Source organism: Mobula hypostoma, chromosome 12, assembly GCF_963921235.1.
Source record: "Mobula hypostoma chromosome 12, sMobHyp1.1, whole genome shotgun sequence".
Classification (NCBI taxonomy): domain Eukaryota; kingdom Metazoa; phylum Chordata; class Chondrichthyes; order Myliobatiformes; family Myliobatidae; genus Mobula; species Mobula hypostoma.
This window is the reverse complement of record NC_086108.1, coordinates 98172125-98186017: the sequence shown is the minus strand read 5'-3', so window position 1 is coordinate 98186017 and position 13893 is coordinate 98172125. Positions and strand designations below refer to the sequence as shown.

Here is a 13893-nt window from a genome sequence, read left to right as displayed (position 1 = left end):
AAAAAAATTCATGACGTATATGAGTGATGATAAACCTGATTCTGATATGGGTCCCTATTGTGGACTGAAAGTGAGGAGGGTGCAGGGAAAGGGGACTCGTGGTTGGAAAAAGGAGAAGGGAGAGGGAAGCACCAGAGAGACACTCTGTAATGGAATCAGATGGCCTTGCTGGTGTCTCAAGGCTGGTTGTGTTCTCCCACGCCATCCTCCACCCGGGCTTGCTTTCTCTGCCACCTGTCCACCACTCCTCCCACAGTGCTCCACCCTCAACCTTCCCAACATCCATTGCTCCCACCCAATTTACAAATTTGCTCTCCACTCCAAATATAGCACTGTGCAAAAGTCTTGCTGTCCTAGCTATATAAGATGCCTATAAAAACTATTCAGCCCCCCCCACCCCCGGAAGTTTTCGTGTTTAATTGTTTTACAACATTGAATCACAGTGGATTTAATTTGGCTTTTTTGGCACTGATCAACAAAAAAAGACTCCACAAACAGATCTCCACAAAATAATCTAAATTAATTACGAATATAAAACAATATAATTGATTGCACAAGTATTCATCCCATTCGAATCAGTATTTAGCAGATGTACCTTTGGCAACAATTGCAGACTTGAGTCTGTGTGGATAGGTCTCTATCAGCATTACACATCTGGACACTAAAATTTTTCTCCATTCTCCTTTTCAAAACTGCTCAAGCCCAGTCAGATCGCATGGGGTAAGTCCATCCACATTCTTAATTGGGTTGAGTTCTAGGTTCTGACTTGGACACTCTAGGACATTAATTTTGTTGTTTTTAAGCTATTCCTGTGTAGCTTTGGCTTTATGCTTGGGGTCATTGTCTTGCTGGAAAGCAACTCTTCTCCCAAGTTGCAGCTCCCTTGCAGACTGCATCAGATTTTCCTCCAGGAGTTCCCTGTATTTTGATGCATTCATTTTACCCTCTACCTTCACAAGCCTCCCAGGGTCTGCAGCCATGAAGCATCCCTACACCATGATGCAGTCACCACCACACTTCACGGTAGGGTTGGTGTGTTTTGATGATGTGTGGTGCTTGGCTTACACCAAACATAGCAATTAGTCTGATGGGAAAAAAGCTCAATTTTAGCTTCATCAGACTATAGAATCTGCTTCTAGCTGATTTCATGTGAGTTTTTTTTCAACAGTGGCTTTCTCTTTGCCACATTTCCATAAAGCTGCAACTGGTGAAGCACCTGGGCAACATTTGTATGTGCTGTCTCTCCCATCTCAGCCATTGAAGCTTGTAACTCCTCCATAGCTCTCTTGTTGGCCTCACTCACTAGTCCCCTTCTTGCACGGTCACTGAGGATAGCCTGCTTTAGGCAGATTTACAGCTGTGTCATATTCTTTCCATTTCTGATTGACTTAACTGTACTCCAAGGGACATTCAGTGACTTGGTAATTTTCTTGTATCCATCTCCTGAATTGTGTTTTTCAATAACCTTTCTGCGGAGTTTCTTGGAGTGTTCTTTTGTCTTCATGGTGTAGTTTTTGCCAAGACACTGACTCACCAGCAGTTGAAAGTACCAGATACAGGTATATCAATTGAAACACCTTGACTGCACACAGGTCTCCAAAAACAGACCTCCATTTAACTAATTTTGTGACTTCTAAAACCAATTCAAATCAGTGATGATTTGGTGTGTCTTATTAAAGGGGGGTGAATACTTATGCAATCTATTATTTTGTGTTTTATATTGGTAATTGATTTAGATCACTTTGTGCAGATCTGTTTTCACTTTGACTTGAAAGAGTCTTTTTAAATCCACTATGATTCAGTGTTGTGAAACATTAAAACATGAAAACTTCCAAACGGGTGAATACTTTTCATAGGCACTATGTATTTGTGTGTATAAAAGGGTAGTGCTGTAGAGAGCAAAGTAATAAGGTAGTGATCATGGACCTCTCAAAATCTGATGGCGGGGAAGAAGCTGTTTCTGAAACGTTGAGTGTGTGCTTCAGGCTTGTGTATCATCTCCTCAATGGCAGTAATGAGAAGAGGACAAGTCCTGGTGATGCGGGTCCTTAACGATTGATCCCAGCTTTCTGAGGCATTACCTTTTGAAGATGGTGAGGAAGCTAGTGCCCATGATGGAGCTGGCTGAGTTTTCCAACATTCTGCAGCCTTTTCTGGTCCCATGTGTTGATGCCTGCAATCCCAATGGAGATGCATCCAATTGGAATGCTCGCCACAGTACATCTGTTGCAACTCACTAGTCTTTGGTGACAGATAAAATCCCAAAATCCTAATCAAACAGGGTCGCTGGCATGCTGCCTTAATTGCATTAATATGTTGGACCCAGGATAGATCTTCAAAGACATTGGCACCCAGGAACGTGAAACTGCTCACTCTTTCCACTGCCAGCCCTTCAATGAGGACTGCTGTGTGTTCTTTCGACCTCACCTTCCCAAAGTCCACAGATGTTGAGTGCAAGGCTGTTGTTGCGGTCATGGTCGCCAGGTGCTGCAGTTAACTTGTGCTCAGTAATATCTCGCAAAGAACGATTTCATTATTACTGAGTAATCTGTTTGATCTTAATTTGCGTGGTAATGTTCGCAGAAGGGAACTTCCCTTCGCCTTTTTGGCTTGGGACCTTTCTGTGTTCATCCAGTAAGGCAGATTTTTGGTCACTGCACCCAAAAGAACTCTTGTCCCGGAATCCCATTGACAAACAGCACTTGTCTGCAAATCTGAGCATTGGTTTAACACCTCTTGCAACAAAACATTCTAAACAATTCTACTGGAGGAAGTTATCAAATAAAAATTTAATGCTGAATCATATAAGGACCTGACCAGATGATTGTTCGAATAGGTGTTTCTTAAGGAATGCCTTGGAAGTAGAAAGATTTGGAAGTTGTGTAAGTTTTTGAATTATTTCTTACATCCTTCACATACATGAGGAGTAAAAATCTTTACATTACATCTCTGTCTGAATGTACAATGTGCAATCATAGTAATTTATAATAAATAGAACAGTCAATGTAACAGAATACACTCAAATCAGCGTGAGTTAATCAGTCTGATGGCCTGGTGGAAGAAGCTGTCCCGGAGTCTGTTGGTCCTGGCTGTTATGCTGCGGTACCGTTTCCCAGATGGTAGCAGCTGGAATAAATTGTGGTTGGTGAGACTCGGGTCCCCAATCATCCTACAGGCCCTTTTTATACACCTGTCTTTGTAAATGTCCTGAATCATGGGAAGTTAACAACTACAGATGCGCTGGGCTGTCCGCACCACTCTCTGTGATTAAGAGAGGTACAGTTCCCATACCAGGCAGTGATGTAGCCAGTCAGGGTGCTCTCAATTGTGCCCCTGTAGAAAGTTCTTGGGACTTGGGGGCCCGTATCAAACTTCCTCAACCACCTTTTTCACCACACAGCAGGTGTGTACAGACCACGTGAGGTCCTCGGTGATGTGAATGCCAAGGAACTGAAGCTGTTTACCCTGTCAACCCCAGATCCATTGACATCCGCAACCAGCTCCTTTGTTTTTACGACATTAAGGGAGAGGTGGTTTTCTTGACACCACTGTGTCAGAGAGATGACTTGTAGGCTGCCTTGTTATTGTTTGAGATAAGGGCAATCAGGTAGTGTCGTTGGCAAATTTGATTAGCAGATTAGAGCTGTGGGTGGCAACACAGTCATAGGTATACAGGGAGTAAAGGAGGGGAATGAGTACACAGCCCTGAGAGACTCCTGTTTTGAGAGTCAGAGGGGTGGAGGTGATGGAAGGACTATAGATCTCACGGCCTTGACTGGTGAAGCCACTGCCATCATTGGTAGTTTTAAGTATGTAAAGACAACCAGATAGGCAAAATTGAAAGAGTGCTTAAATCTTGAAGATAGGTAGGCTTGGAAGTCAGTTAAAAGGTGTGGAGGGACATGATAATTGGAACCATTTTGGAAAATAAGTATTTGAAAATGCTTATCTTACTTAACCAGGCCAGTGTAGTTAGAGAACATGTGGATATCAGGTGAACTGAGCTTGCGAAGATATATTCAGTAGAGTTCTGAATGACTGAACTTTCCGAGCCAAGTATGAATGACCTCTAGTTGATCCAACTATTGGCTAGTCCTTCCTGAGAATGAGGGACGCTGGCCAACAGCTTAATGAAGTCTCAAACTTCTGCCTCAACAATAACTGCATTTTTTTAAAACAATATCTTTGGTACCACAAGACCTTAAAACATAAGAGCAGAATTAAGCCATTCGGCCCATGGAATCACATGAAGTACAGCACTGAAACAAGCCCTTTGGCCCATCTAGTCCATGTGGAAACTATTTAAGCTGCCTACTCCGTTGAGCCACACCAGGACCATAGTCCTTCGTACCCCTACCTCCCAAATGCCTATCCAAACTTTTCTTAAATGTTGAAATCGAGCTTGCATGCTCTGCTTGTGCTGGCAGCTCATTCCAAACTCTCACGACCCTCTGAGTGAAGGAGTTTCCCCTTGTGTTCCTCTTAAACATCCAAGCTTTCACCCTTAACTCATGACCTCTGGTTGTAGTCCCACCTAACCTCAGAGGAAAAAGCCTACTTGCATTTGCCCTATCTATACCCCTCATAATTTTGCATACCTCTGTCAAATCTCCTCTCAATCTTCCACGTTGTAATGAATGCAGTCCTAACCTATCCAATCTTTCCTTATAACTCAGGTCCTGCAGTCCCAGCAACACCCTTGTAAACTTTCTCTGCATTCTTTCAATCTTGTTTACATCTTTCCTATGGTGACCAAAACTGCACGCACTACTCCAAGTTAGTCTTATACAACTTAAATGAAACATTCCATCTTCTGTACTCAATATATTGATTTATGAAGGCCAATGTGCCAAAAGCTTTCTTTGCAACCCTATCTGTGACACCACTTTAAACAAATGATGGCCCTGTATTACTCCTCAACGCCCTACTGTTCAATGGTTTGTCCTACCAGTGCAAATCCCTGCACTTCGGTTTTGCCATTCCATCATGGCTGATTTATTATCTCTCTCAACTCCATTCTCCTGCAATACAAGCCCAGTTAATAAATAATTATATGTTTTGTAAACATTGACATTATACTTCATTCTACTTTTTGATATTTGAAGATAAGTAAAAATGGAGACTGTTTGATGTATCTACCTCTGGCTTGTATTTGAACTCCTGATCATATTTTGCTATAAACTGGAGTTCCAGCATTGACAGATTGCATTGTAAATTTGTGACCACTGAATAATCTCGAAATTAGCAGCAACTGTGTTGGCGTGTATTCAACTGTACTGATGGTTGAGTTCAAACCGTTTTTTAATGATCACTAAGAAGATGTTGCATGTTGAAAATTACAATGCCTCCACTGTAAATGGTGTATGCGCTATGCGGTAAGAGATCTTGCTTTCCACCAGTTTGCAGCATTACAAAGTATTATCTCACAATAAACCGCGTGCCTGTTCAGTCAGTTCACTGACTTGTTTGTTCATGAATTAAGAAAATTGGATTCCTCACTCAGCTGATGTGCCAAGTAACTGCAGTTCAAGATGTCGAGGCAGCATTACTGGAAGGAGATGATGCCTAAATTCTGAAAATTGACCAACATAGTATTAGGAGCTTATAGCTCTTCCAGCTGGAGCTTCTTTCAGTTTACTCGGCTGCATTTGGTACTTGCTAAGTACTCTCTTCCACACTGGAGTAACTAAACATCAATTAAATGTCCACATTTCAAAACACAAGGACACCGCTGTTACAAAGAAGCAGCTTCACTGGTTTGGTGAATTGAGACTGAAGACACTGATTACAAATAAGTTCATTAGCCATTTATTTACAGACATCTAAGCTACCTTAAGTTTCACAAACTATGATAATAAACATTCAGTAAAAATTCAAACTCAACGAGTACTTTAGTAAGTCTTCCCAATTTACACAACTACAAAATTAAACGTTTAACAGACAGCTACTTGGCTAAGTGTGCATGTGGGCTCTGCTATATCTGCAGCACACATTCCCAGTGGTTCTTCAGTACTGGTTGTGATCTCCGTGTGAAGATGAACCCCTGGAGACAAAGGAAAGCCAGGAAGTCTCTCGCACATGCTGTTCTTATACCCCTGGAGTGTCCGGAACCGGACACTGGTGCTGTTTCATGCAAAGCAACAATAGGAAAGAGCTGCTGCATCTCTCAAACTGGTCAATCAACAACCGGTATGGCAGAAGTGGCTTTTGACCAGCCAGTAAACTAACCCTTCACATTATGCTTGACTAATCTATTGGAGTTTTTCGAGGATGTAACCAGGAAGATAAATGCAGGAGATCCAGTGGATGTGGTGTATCTTGACTTTCAGAAGGCATTTGATAAGGTACCACATAGGAGATTGGTGGGTAAAATCAGAGCTCATGGCATTGGGGGGAGGATATTGACATGGATAGAAAACTGGTTGGCAGATAGAAAGCAAAGGGTAGCAGTGAATGGGTGTTTCTCGGAATGGCAGGTGGTGACTAGTGGGGTGCTACAGGGCTCGGTATTGGGACCACAGCTGTTTACCATTTACGTCAATGATTTAGAGGAAGGCATTGTGAATAATATCAGCGAGTTTGCTGATGATACTAAGCTGGGTGGCAGTGTGACATGTGATGAGGATATTAGGAGAATTCAAGGTGACTTGGATAGGCTGGGTGAGTGGGCAGAAACTTGGCAGATGGCGTTTAATGTGAATAAGTGTGAGGTTATTCACTTTTGGAGCAAGAACAGGAAGGCAGATTATTACCTGAACGGTGTGGAGTTAGGTAAGGGAGAAATACAAAGAGATCTAGGAGTACTTGTTCATCAGTCTCTGAAGGTGAATGAGCAAGTGCAGCAGGCAGTGAAGAAGGCTAATGGAATGTTGGCCTTTATTACAAAGGGAATTGAGTACAAGAGCAAGGAAATTCTTTTGCATTTGTACAGGGCCCTGGTGAGACCACACCTGGAGTATTGTGTGCAGTTTTGGTCTCCAGGGTTAAGGAAGGACATCCTGGCTGTGGAGGAGGTGCAGTGTAGGTTCACTAGGTTAATTCCTGGGATGTCCGGACTGTGTTACGCAGAGAGGTTAGAGAGACTGGGCTTGTACACGCTGGAATTAAGGAGATTGAGGTGGGATCTGATTGAGACATATAAGATTATTAAGGGATTGGACAAGATAGAGGCAGGAAATATGATCCAGATGCTGGGAGAGTCCAGTACTAGAGGGCATGGTTTAAGAATAAGGGGTAGATCATTTAGGACAGAGTTGAGGAGGAACTTCTTCTCCCAGAGAGTTGTGGAGGTGTGGAACGCGCTGCCTCAGAAGGCAGTGGAGGCCAATTCTCTGGTTGCTTTCAAGAAGGAGCTAGATAGGTATCTTATGGATAGGGAAATCAAGGGTTATGGGGACAAGGCAGGAACTGGGTATTGATAGTAGATGATCAGCCATGATCTCAGAATGGCGGTGCAGGCTCGAAGGGCTGAATGGTCTACTTCTGCACCTATTGTCTATTGTCTATTGTTTATTACAACAGCTGAAGCTAGATTCCTGCCAGCTGAATTCTCTTCTCCACTCCCACAATGACTTTGCTTTTCACACCCTCCCCTGTTATTCTAATGATGCCTATGGAGGCCAAGCCGTTGAGTTATATTTAAAGTGGAGGTTGATAGGTTCTCGATTAGTCGGGGGAGTCAGAGGTTACAAGGAGAAGGCAGAAGAAATGAGGTCAAGAGGGATAACAGATTGGCTTTGATGGAATGGTGGCGTATATTCAATGGTCCAAATGGCCTACTTTTGCTTTTATGTCGTGTGGTCTAATACAAACTCAAAGAACAGCTTCTGCCTTTCCATCTGGACATGTTATTACCATTATCACCTAATACTGTGTTTAGAAATTACAATTACATGCCATAAATTGGGCTGTATGTTCTGTTTCAATTTATTGTTTCAAATCATCGTACCAGTTTTTAAAGTAATTGTCACCTTGAAAACTACACCATTGTAGACGTTTCCTCCGTTCTCTCCACCACCCCTTCTCTGCAGCTTAAAATAGGGCTTTTCTTTCACTTTACCTGTAATTCATCCAGTGTATATACATCCCTGGGTGCAAGATGCAGGCAAGGACAGCTTACATTGAATGGCACAAGCGAGATGCAGGAACTGTGTACTGGGATATCTGTGTTGAATATGGATTGGACACTCCCAAGTCCAAATGGGGAAACACCCGAGAGGGTAGTGGACAATGACAGAGCTAAGAAGCTGTGGGACTTCCAATACAGACTGATAAGGCAGTTACTGGCCAACCAACCAGACATAGTAATACTGAACAAGGAACAGATGAAAGCAATAGTAATAGACATGGCAATCCCAAATGACAGTAACTTCAGGAAGAAAGAATTTGAGAAGCTGGAGAAATACCAGGGCTTGGAAGAGCAGGTAGATAGGATGTGGAAAGCTAAAGCCAGAGTAATCCTGGTGGTGATAGGTGCACTTGGAGCTGTGATACTTGGACTGGGAGAGTGGTTACAATAAATGCTGGGGAAAACATCTGAGATCTCGGTCCAGAAGAGTGGACTACTAACAACAGCAAGGATACAGCACTGAACCCTCAAGCTCACAGCCCTCTGACAGAGGACCTGAGATTGAGGGAAAAATGCAGATACACACCATCCATAAGGGGTAAGAAAGATACATCTATGTAATATAAAGCTTAGTGACTGTACCTGCCTGTGCCATTTCCTCTTGCAGATTATTGCATATACTCACCACCCTGTCCACGGGGACGTTTTCTGTCCGGTCCCTTTTAAATCTTTCCTCTCTCACCTAAAATCTGCATCCTCTTGTTCTAGACTTCCCTACCCAGGGTAATAGGCTTTCTCGCTGTTGTTGCTGCCTGACCTTTTGAATGCTCCAGCACTCTCTGTCACAATCTGTGTAACATTTACATGCTGATACATTCTAAATCATCATCATCATTATGTGCCGCCAAGTTTATTGTCATTTAACTATATACATGTGTAAGGTTTCTCCAAACCAGGCTGTGAAGCACAGTAGTACACATAACACACAATAACTTGGGAAAGTATTGTGAATTTTATGCATAAATAAAGTGCATAAACTACATATTGTAGGGTACAGTACAAATTATCCAGTGACACTTTGAATGCGATGTGGCAGGGAGTTCAGAAGCCGAATGGCCTGAGGGAAGACACTTTTCCATCCTGATATTCTTGTCTTAATACATTGGAGTCTCCTGCCTAATGGTAGAAAGTCAAAGAGAATTCGGGATGGATGGGTGGGATCCTTAATAATACTGAGGGCCCTGCGTGTACAACGCTCCTGATAATAACCCCTGTGGATAGGAGGAGGGAGACCCCTTTGATCCTCTCAGCCATTCTCACTGTCCTTCGTAGGGACTTCCAGTCTGATGCTCTGCTGCTCCCATACCAGATGGAGATGCAACTTGTCAGGACGCTGTCGCTGGTGCTCCTGTAAAAGTCAGCTCACATGGTGGGGGTGGGGTAGCCTTGCATGCCTCAACCTCCTGAGGAAATGGAGCTGCTGCTGTGCTGCCTTATTCACGTAGGTGTTAACGAGGGACGAGGTGAGGCCATCTGATATGTGAACTCCCAGGAACTTGGTGCACTTAACTCTCTCTACGGAAGAGCCATGTATGAGCAGAGGAATGGTTCATCTACACCTTCCTAAAGCTCACAATCACTTTCTTGGCCTTCTCCATGTTCAGACTTGGGTTGTCGTCTTCATACCACTCCACCAGCCGCTCCACCTCCTCTCTGTACTCCATCAGATTGTTGATGAGACCAACTACTGCTGTGTCATTGGTAAACTTGATGCAGTTTGAGCTGAATCCTGCGACACAGTGTGAGCAGCAACGGACTGAGCACACAGCCCTGGGGCACATTAAAGGTCCCACATAGAAGGTTAGTGTGCAAAATTAGAGCAAATGGTATTGGGGGGTAGGGTACTGACATGGATAGAAAATTGGTTGGCAGACAGGAAACAAAGAGTAGGGATTAATGGGTCCTTTTCAGAATGGTAGGCAGTGACTAGTGGGGTACCGCAAGGCTCAGTACTGGGACCGCAGCTATTTACAATATATATTAATGATTTAAATGAAGGGACTAAAAGTAACATTAGCAAATCTGCAGGTGACACAAAGCTGGGTGGCAGTGTGAAATGTGAGGAGGGTGTTATGAGAATGCAGGGTGACTTGGACAGGCTGGGTGAGTAGGCAGGTGCATGGCAGATGCAGTTTAATGTGGATAAATGTGAGGTTATCCACTTTGGTGGCAAGAACAGGAAGGCAGATTACTATTTGAATGGTGTCAAGTTAGGAAAAGTGGAAGTACAACATGATCTTGGTGTCCTTGTTCATCAGTCACTGAAAGTAAGCATGCAGGGACAGTAGGCAGTGAAGAAAGCTAATGGCATGTTGGCCTTCATAACAAGGGGAATTGAGTATAGGAGCAAAGAGGTCCTTCTGCAGTTGTACAGGGCCCTGGTGAGACCACACCTGGAGTATTGTGTACAGTTTTGGTCTCTAAATTTGAGCAAGGACATTCTAGTTATTGAGGGAGTGCAGCGTAGGTTCAAGAGGTTAATTCCCGGGATGGCAGGACTGTCATATGTTGAAAGATTGGAGTGATTGGGGTTGTATACACTGGAATTTAGAAGGATGAGAGGGGATCTGATTGAAACATACAAGATTATTAAGGGATTGGACACGCTAGAGGCAGGAAACATGTTCCCGATGTTGGGGGAGTCCAGAACCAGAGACCACAGTTCAAGAATAAGGGGTAGACAATTTAGAATGGAGTTGAGGAAAAACTTTTTCACACAGAGGGTTGTGGTTCTGTGGAACGCTCTGCCTCAGAAGGCAGTGGAGGCCAATTCTCTGGATTCTTTCAAAAAAAAAAGTTAGAGCTCTTAAAGATAGCGGAGTGAAGGGATATGGGGAGAAGGCAGGAAAAGGGTACTGATTGTGGATGATCAGCCATGATCACAGTGAATGGCGGTGCTGGCTCGAGGGGCTGAATTGCCTACTCCTGCACCTATTGTCTATTGACTAGAGACTTTGCTGCCCACACAGCCTTTCTGTTAAGCCGAAGATCATGCCGTATGTTGTAGGCCATCATGGTCTCATGACCATGATTGTTCTTGGCAAATTTTTGCCATTGCCACTTTCTGGCTGTGTCATTACAAGACAGGTGACCTCAGCCATTACCAGTTCAGAGATCATCTGCCTGGCGTCAGTGGTCTCATAACCAGGACTTCTGATATGCACCAGCTCCTCATAGGACCATCCACCACCTGATCCCATGGCTTCATGTGACTCTGATTGGGGGGAAGGTGCTAAGCAGGTGCTGCACCTTGTGGGGGGAGGGGAGGGCTAAGCAGGTACTGCACTTTGCCCGAGGGTGAGCTGCAGGCTAGCAGAGGGAAGGGGTGCCTGGCATGTCGTTTGGTAGAGACATATCTCCACCCCACCAGTCTGCCATTCTAAATAGATTTTGAAAAACTGGCAGGCAGTGGCCCTTATCTTAGTGCACATAAAAACTTGCCAAAAGGAAATATAAAACCTACTTGAATTGAACTTCTGACTTTGTAAGAGAACATTTACTAGATGAACTTTGTTCACAGTTTCATTACTGGGAAAATGTCATGTGCACCTGGTCATGAAGAAATCTTTAATGCCCTGCCATGTAAAATGAATGGCAGATTAATTAGCACTGAAGTATGGAGGAATTTCCTAGCTCAGAAAATTAAATCTTTGAACATCCTGATGACTGCACTGTGGATGATTTGAGCATATTCAAGGTATGGATAGAAGTTTGGGTCTGGACAGGTTGAATGCTAAGGGAATCAAGTAGGACATCGCATTGGATTTGCAAGATTAGATATGATCTCATCGCTTGTTAGACCAAGTTCAAAGGGCTGGCTGACATTCGCTATTCCTATCTGATATATTTGTAAGTATCAAAGGTAATCTGGAGCCATTTGCAGATTTGGAACTTGGGAAAAAATGTGTTGAAAAGACAATTATTTATTTCTTTATTTTTGATTTTTGAAGGGAGTAAAATTACATTTACTGGATGATATTCACATGAATACCGTGATCAGAAAGTTTCTTGGTGTATCAGAATTGTGGAGTGGACAAAGTGGGATAAACTCATTTGATGTGTAATGAGTGAAGGTTTTTCTGGAGTGGTAGAATCTAGCAAATAAAGGGCAAGTAATAATTATTGAACTTCAGTGATTAAGAGGATATGGATTCAATCAAATTCAATTTAATTATTAGACAAGTGGCAAACTAAGAACTAGTTTTGGCTTCTGTGTTGATTATTGAAATTCATTAGTAACACAGAAAAATAGATGAGAAAAATGGAAGCAGATTTAGATTGACTGAACTTTGTGATGTCTTAGGGTCTCACTGGAACCTCCATTCATTGTATCTTGCCTGGAATTTGCTAAGATCTGCGAAACATTTTGTACTCGTATGGCACATGTTTCATTGAAACCACTGTACAGTGCATGGCCCATCACCTCAATTTGAATGCTCCTTTGACTGTGGTGGGGTAGGGGGAAAGAACTATTGAGATTTTACCTTATTACTTGATAAGCTTTCAATATTGGCCTCACTAGCAATACCCTATCTCACATAATAAACCCTGAAGGATTTTAATTATTTATCACATCAATCCTGTTGTCTCTCCTTTAAAATTATTTTTGGAAAGGACCCATGCTCCAAAAATGCTTTTTTTTCTTTTGTTCCATTGAGTTGGTCCCCATGATTTCTTTGATGGATATTATTTTTTTTAATCAGTTAGCCCTCTATTTTTGTAAATGATCATTTTTACACACTTTTTTATTCACAAACATGAGAAAATGTGCAGATGCTGGAAATCCAGGCATAAAATGCTGGAGGAACTCAGCTGGTCAGGCAGCATCTATGGAAAAGAGTTAACAGTCAACATTTTGAGTCGTAGATGAAGGGTCTCGAAACAAAATGTCGACTGTTGGCTCTTTTATTCAGTCTTTTCCCATTACATTTCATGATCCTATTCCTCAAGAATTTTACCAACTGTTCTTGTTGTTTTTAACACCCCCCACCCCAAATGCACCAGTTTGCAGTCTTCTGTATTAATCTTATTAATTGTCTCCATTAAACTCCCTCTGCAAGGTTCCATACATGGGAGTTCATCAAAACCAGCCTTATTTACAATTTTTTTCCTCATTAACTTAGGGGTTGATTTGGAAAAGCACATGCCCCTTGGATATTTCCCCCCCTTGGCGCATTATTTACCCCAATAATGATACACAAACAACTTTTAAGTTTTTTCCTCCAGCAGAACAGATGCTGCTTGACCTGCTCAATTCTTCATTGCTCCAGACTGCAGCATCTGCAGTCTCCTGTCTCTCTCTTCCATATCGAATGTTGCCAAATTATATTTTCCTCCCTCGGGAAAATGACATCCGGTTTTGATTCTGATCTTGGCTGCTCTCTGTGTGGAAATTGAACTTTTTTCTGCAACTGCACGGGCTTCCTCCCATGTGCCAAAGACTTGCCGAAGGCTAGGTTAAGTAACTAGTGTAAAAGTGCTCCTAATATAGATTGGTGGCAAGAGACTCAAAGGGCATGGGTAAGTTACTGGGGATGCCAGAGGCAAATTGAGATTGGAATGGTGTGGTTGGTTGGTACGGAAGGCCCTATTCCCATGATGCATGATCTTGAAATTCCCAACTCTGATTAAATTACCCTCTTTGTAGTTGGTCCATCGTAGAGTGCACCAATATATCATCTAACATTCAACTCAGATTCAATATTTTTGTCTCAACGTAGCATGAAACGGGCATCTCTTGTTCTAATTTGATAAGTGACATGATC

General features: G+C 42.8%; 1 protein-coding gene across 6 annotated transcripts in view; it reads left to right on the top strand.

The window, feature by feature from the left end:
• The window catches only part of LOC134355027 (volume-regulated anion channel subunit LRRC8D-like), a 138431-nt gene that overhangs the window by 84352 nt on the left and 40186 nt on the right, over positions 1-13893 (top strand). Inside the window, exon 1 of one of the 6 annotated variants that reach the window (XM_063064682.1) lies at positions 11443-11825. The exons of 4 other annotated variants lie outside the window; for them this stretch is intronic. The gene's annotated coding sequence lies outside the window, so the exon portion shown is untranslated. Of the gene's footprint in view, positions 1-11442; positions 11826-11958; positions 11978-13893 lie in introns of those variants that run through there. One more of the 6 variants, XM_063064681.1, reaches the window with a different exon arrangement.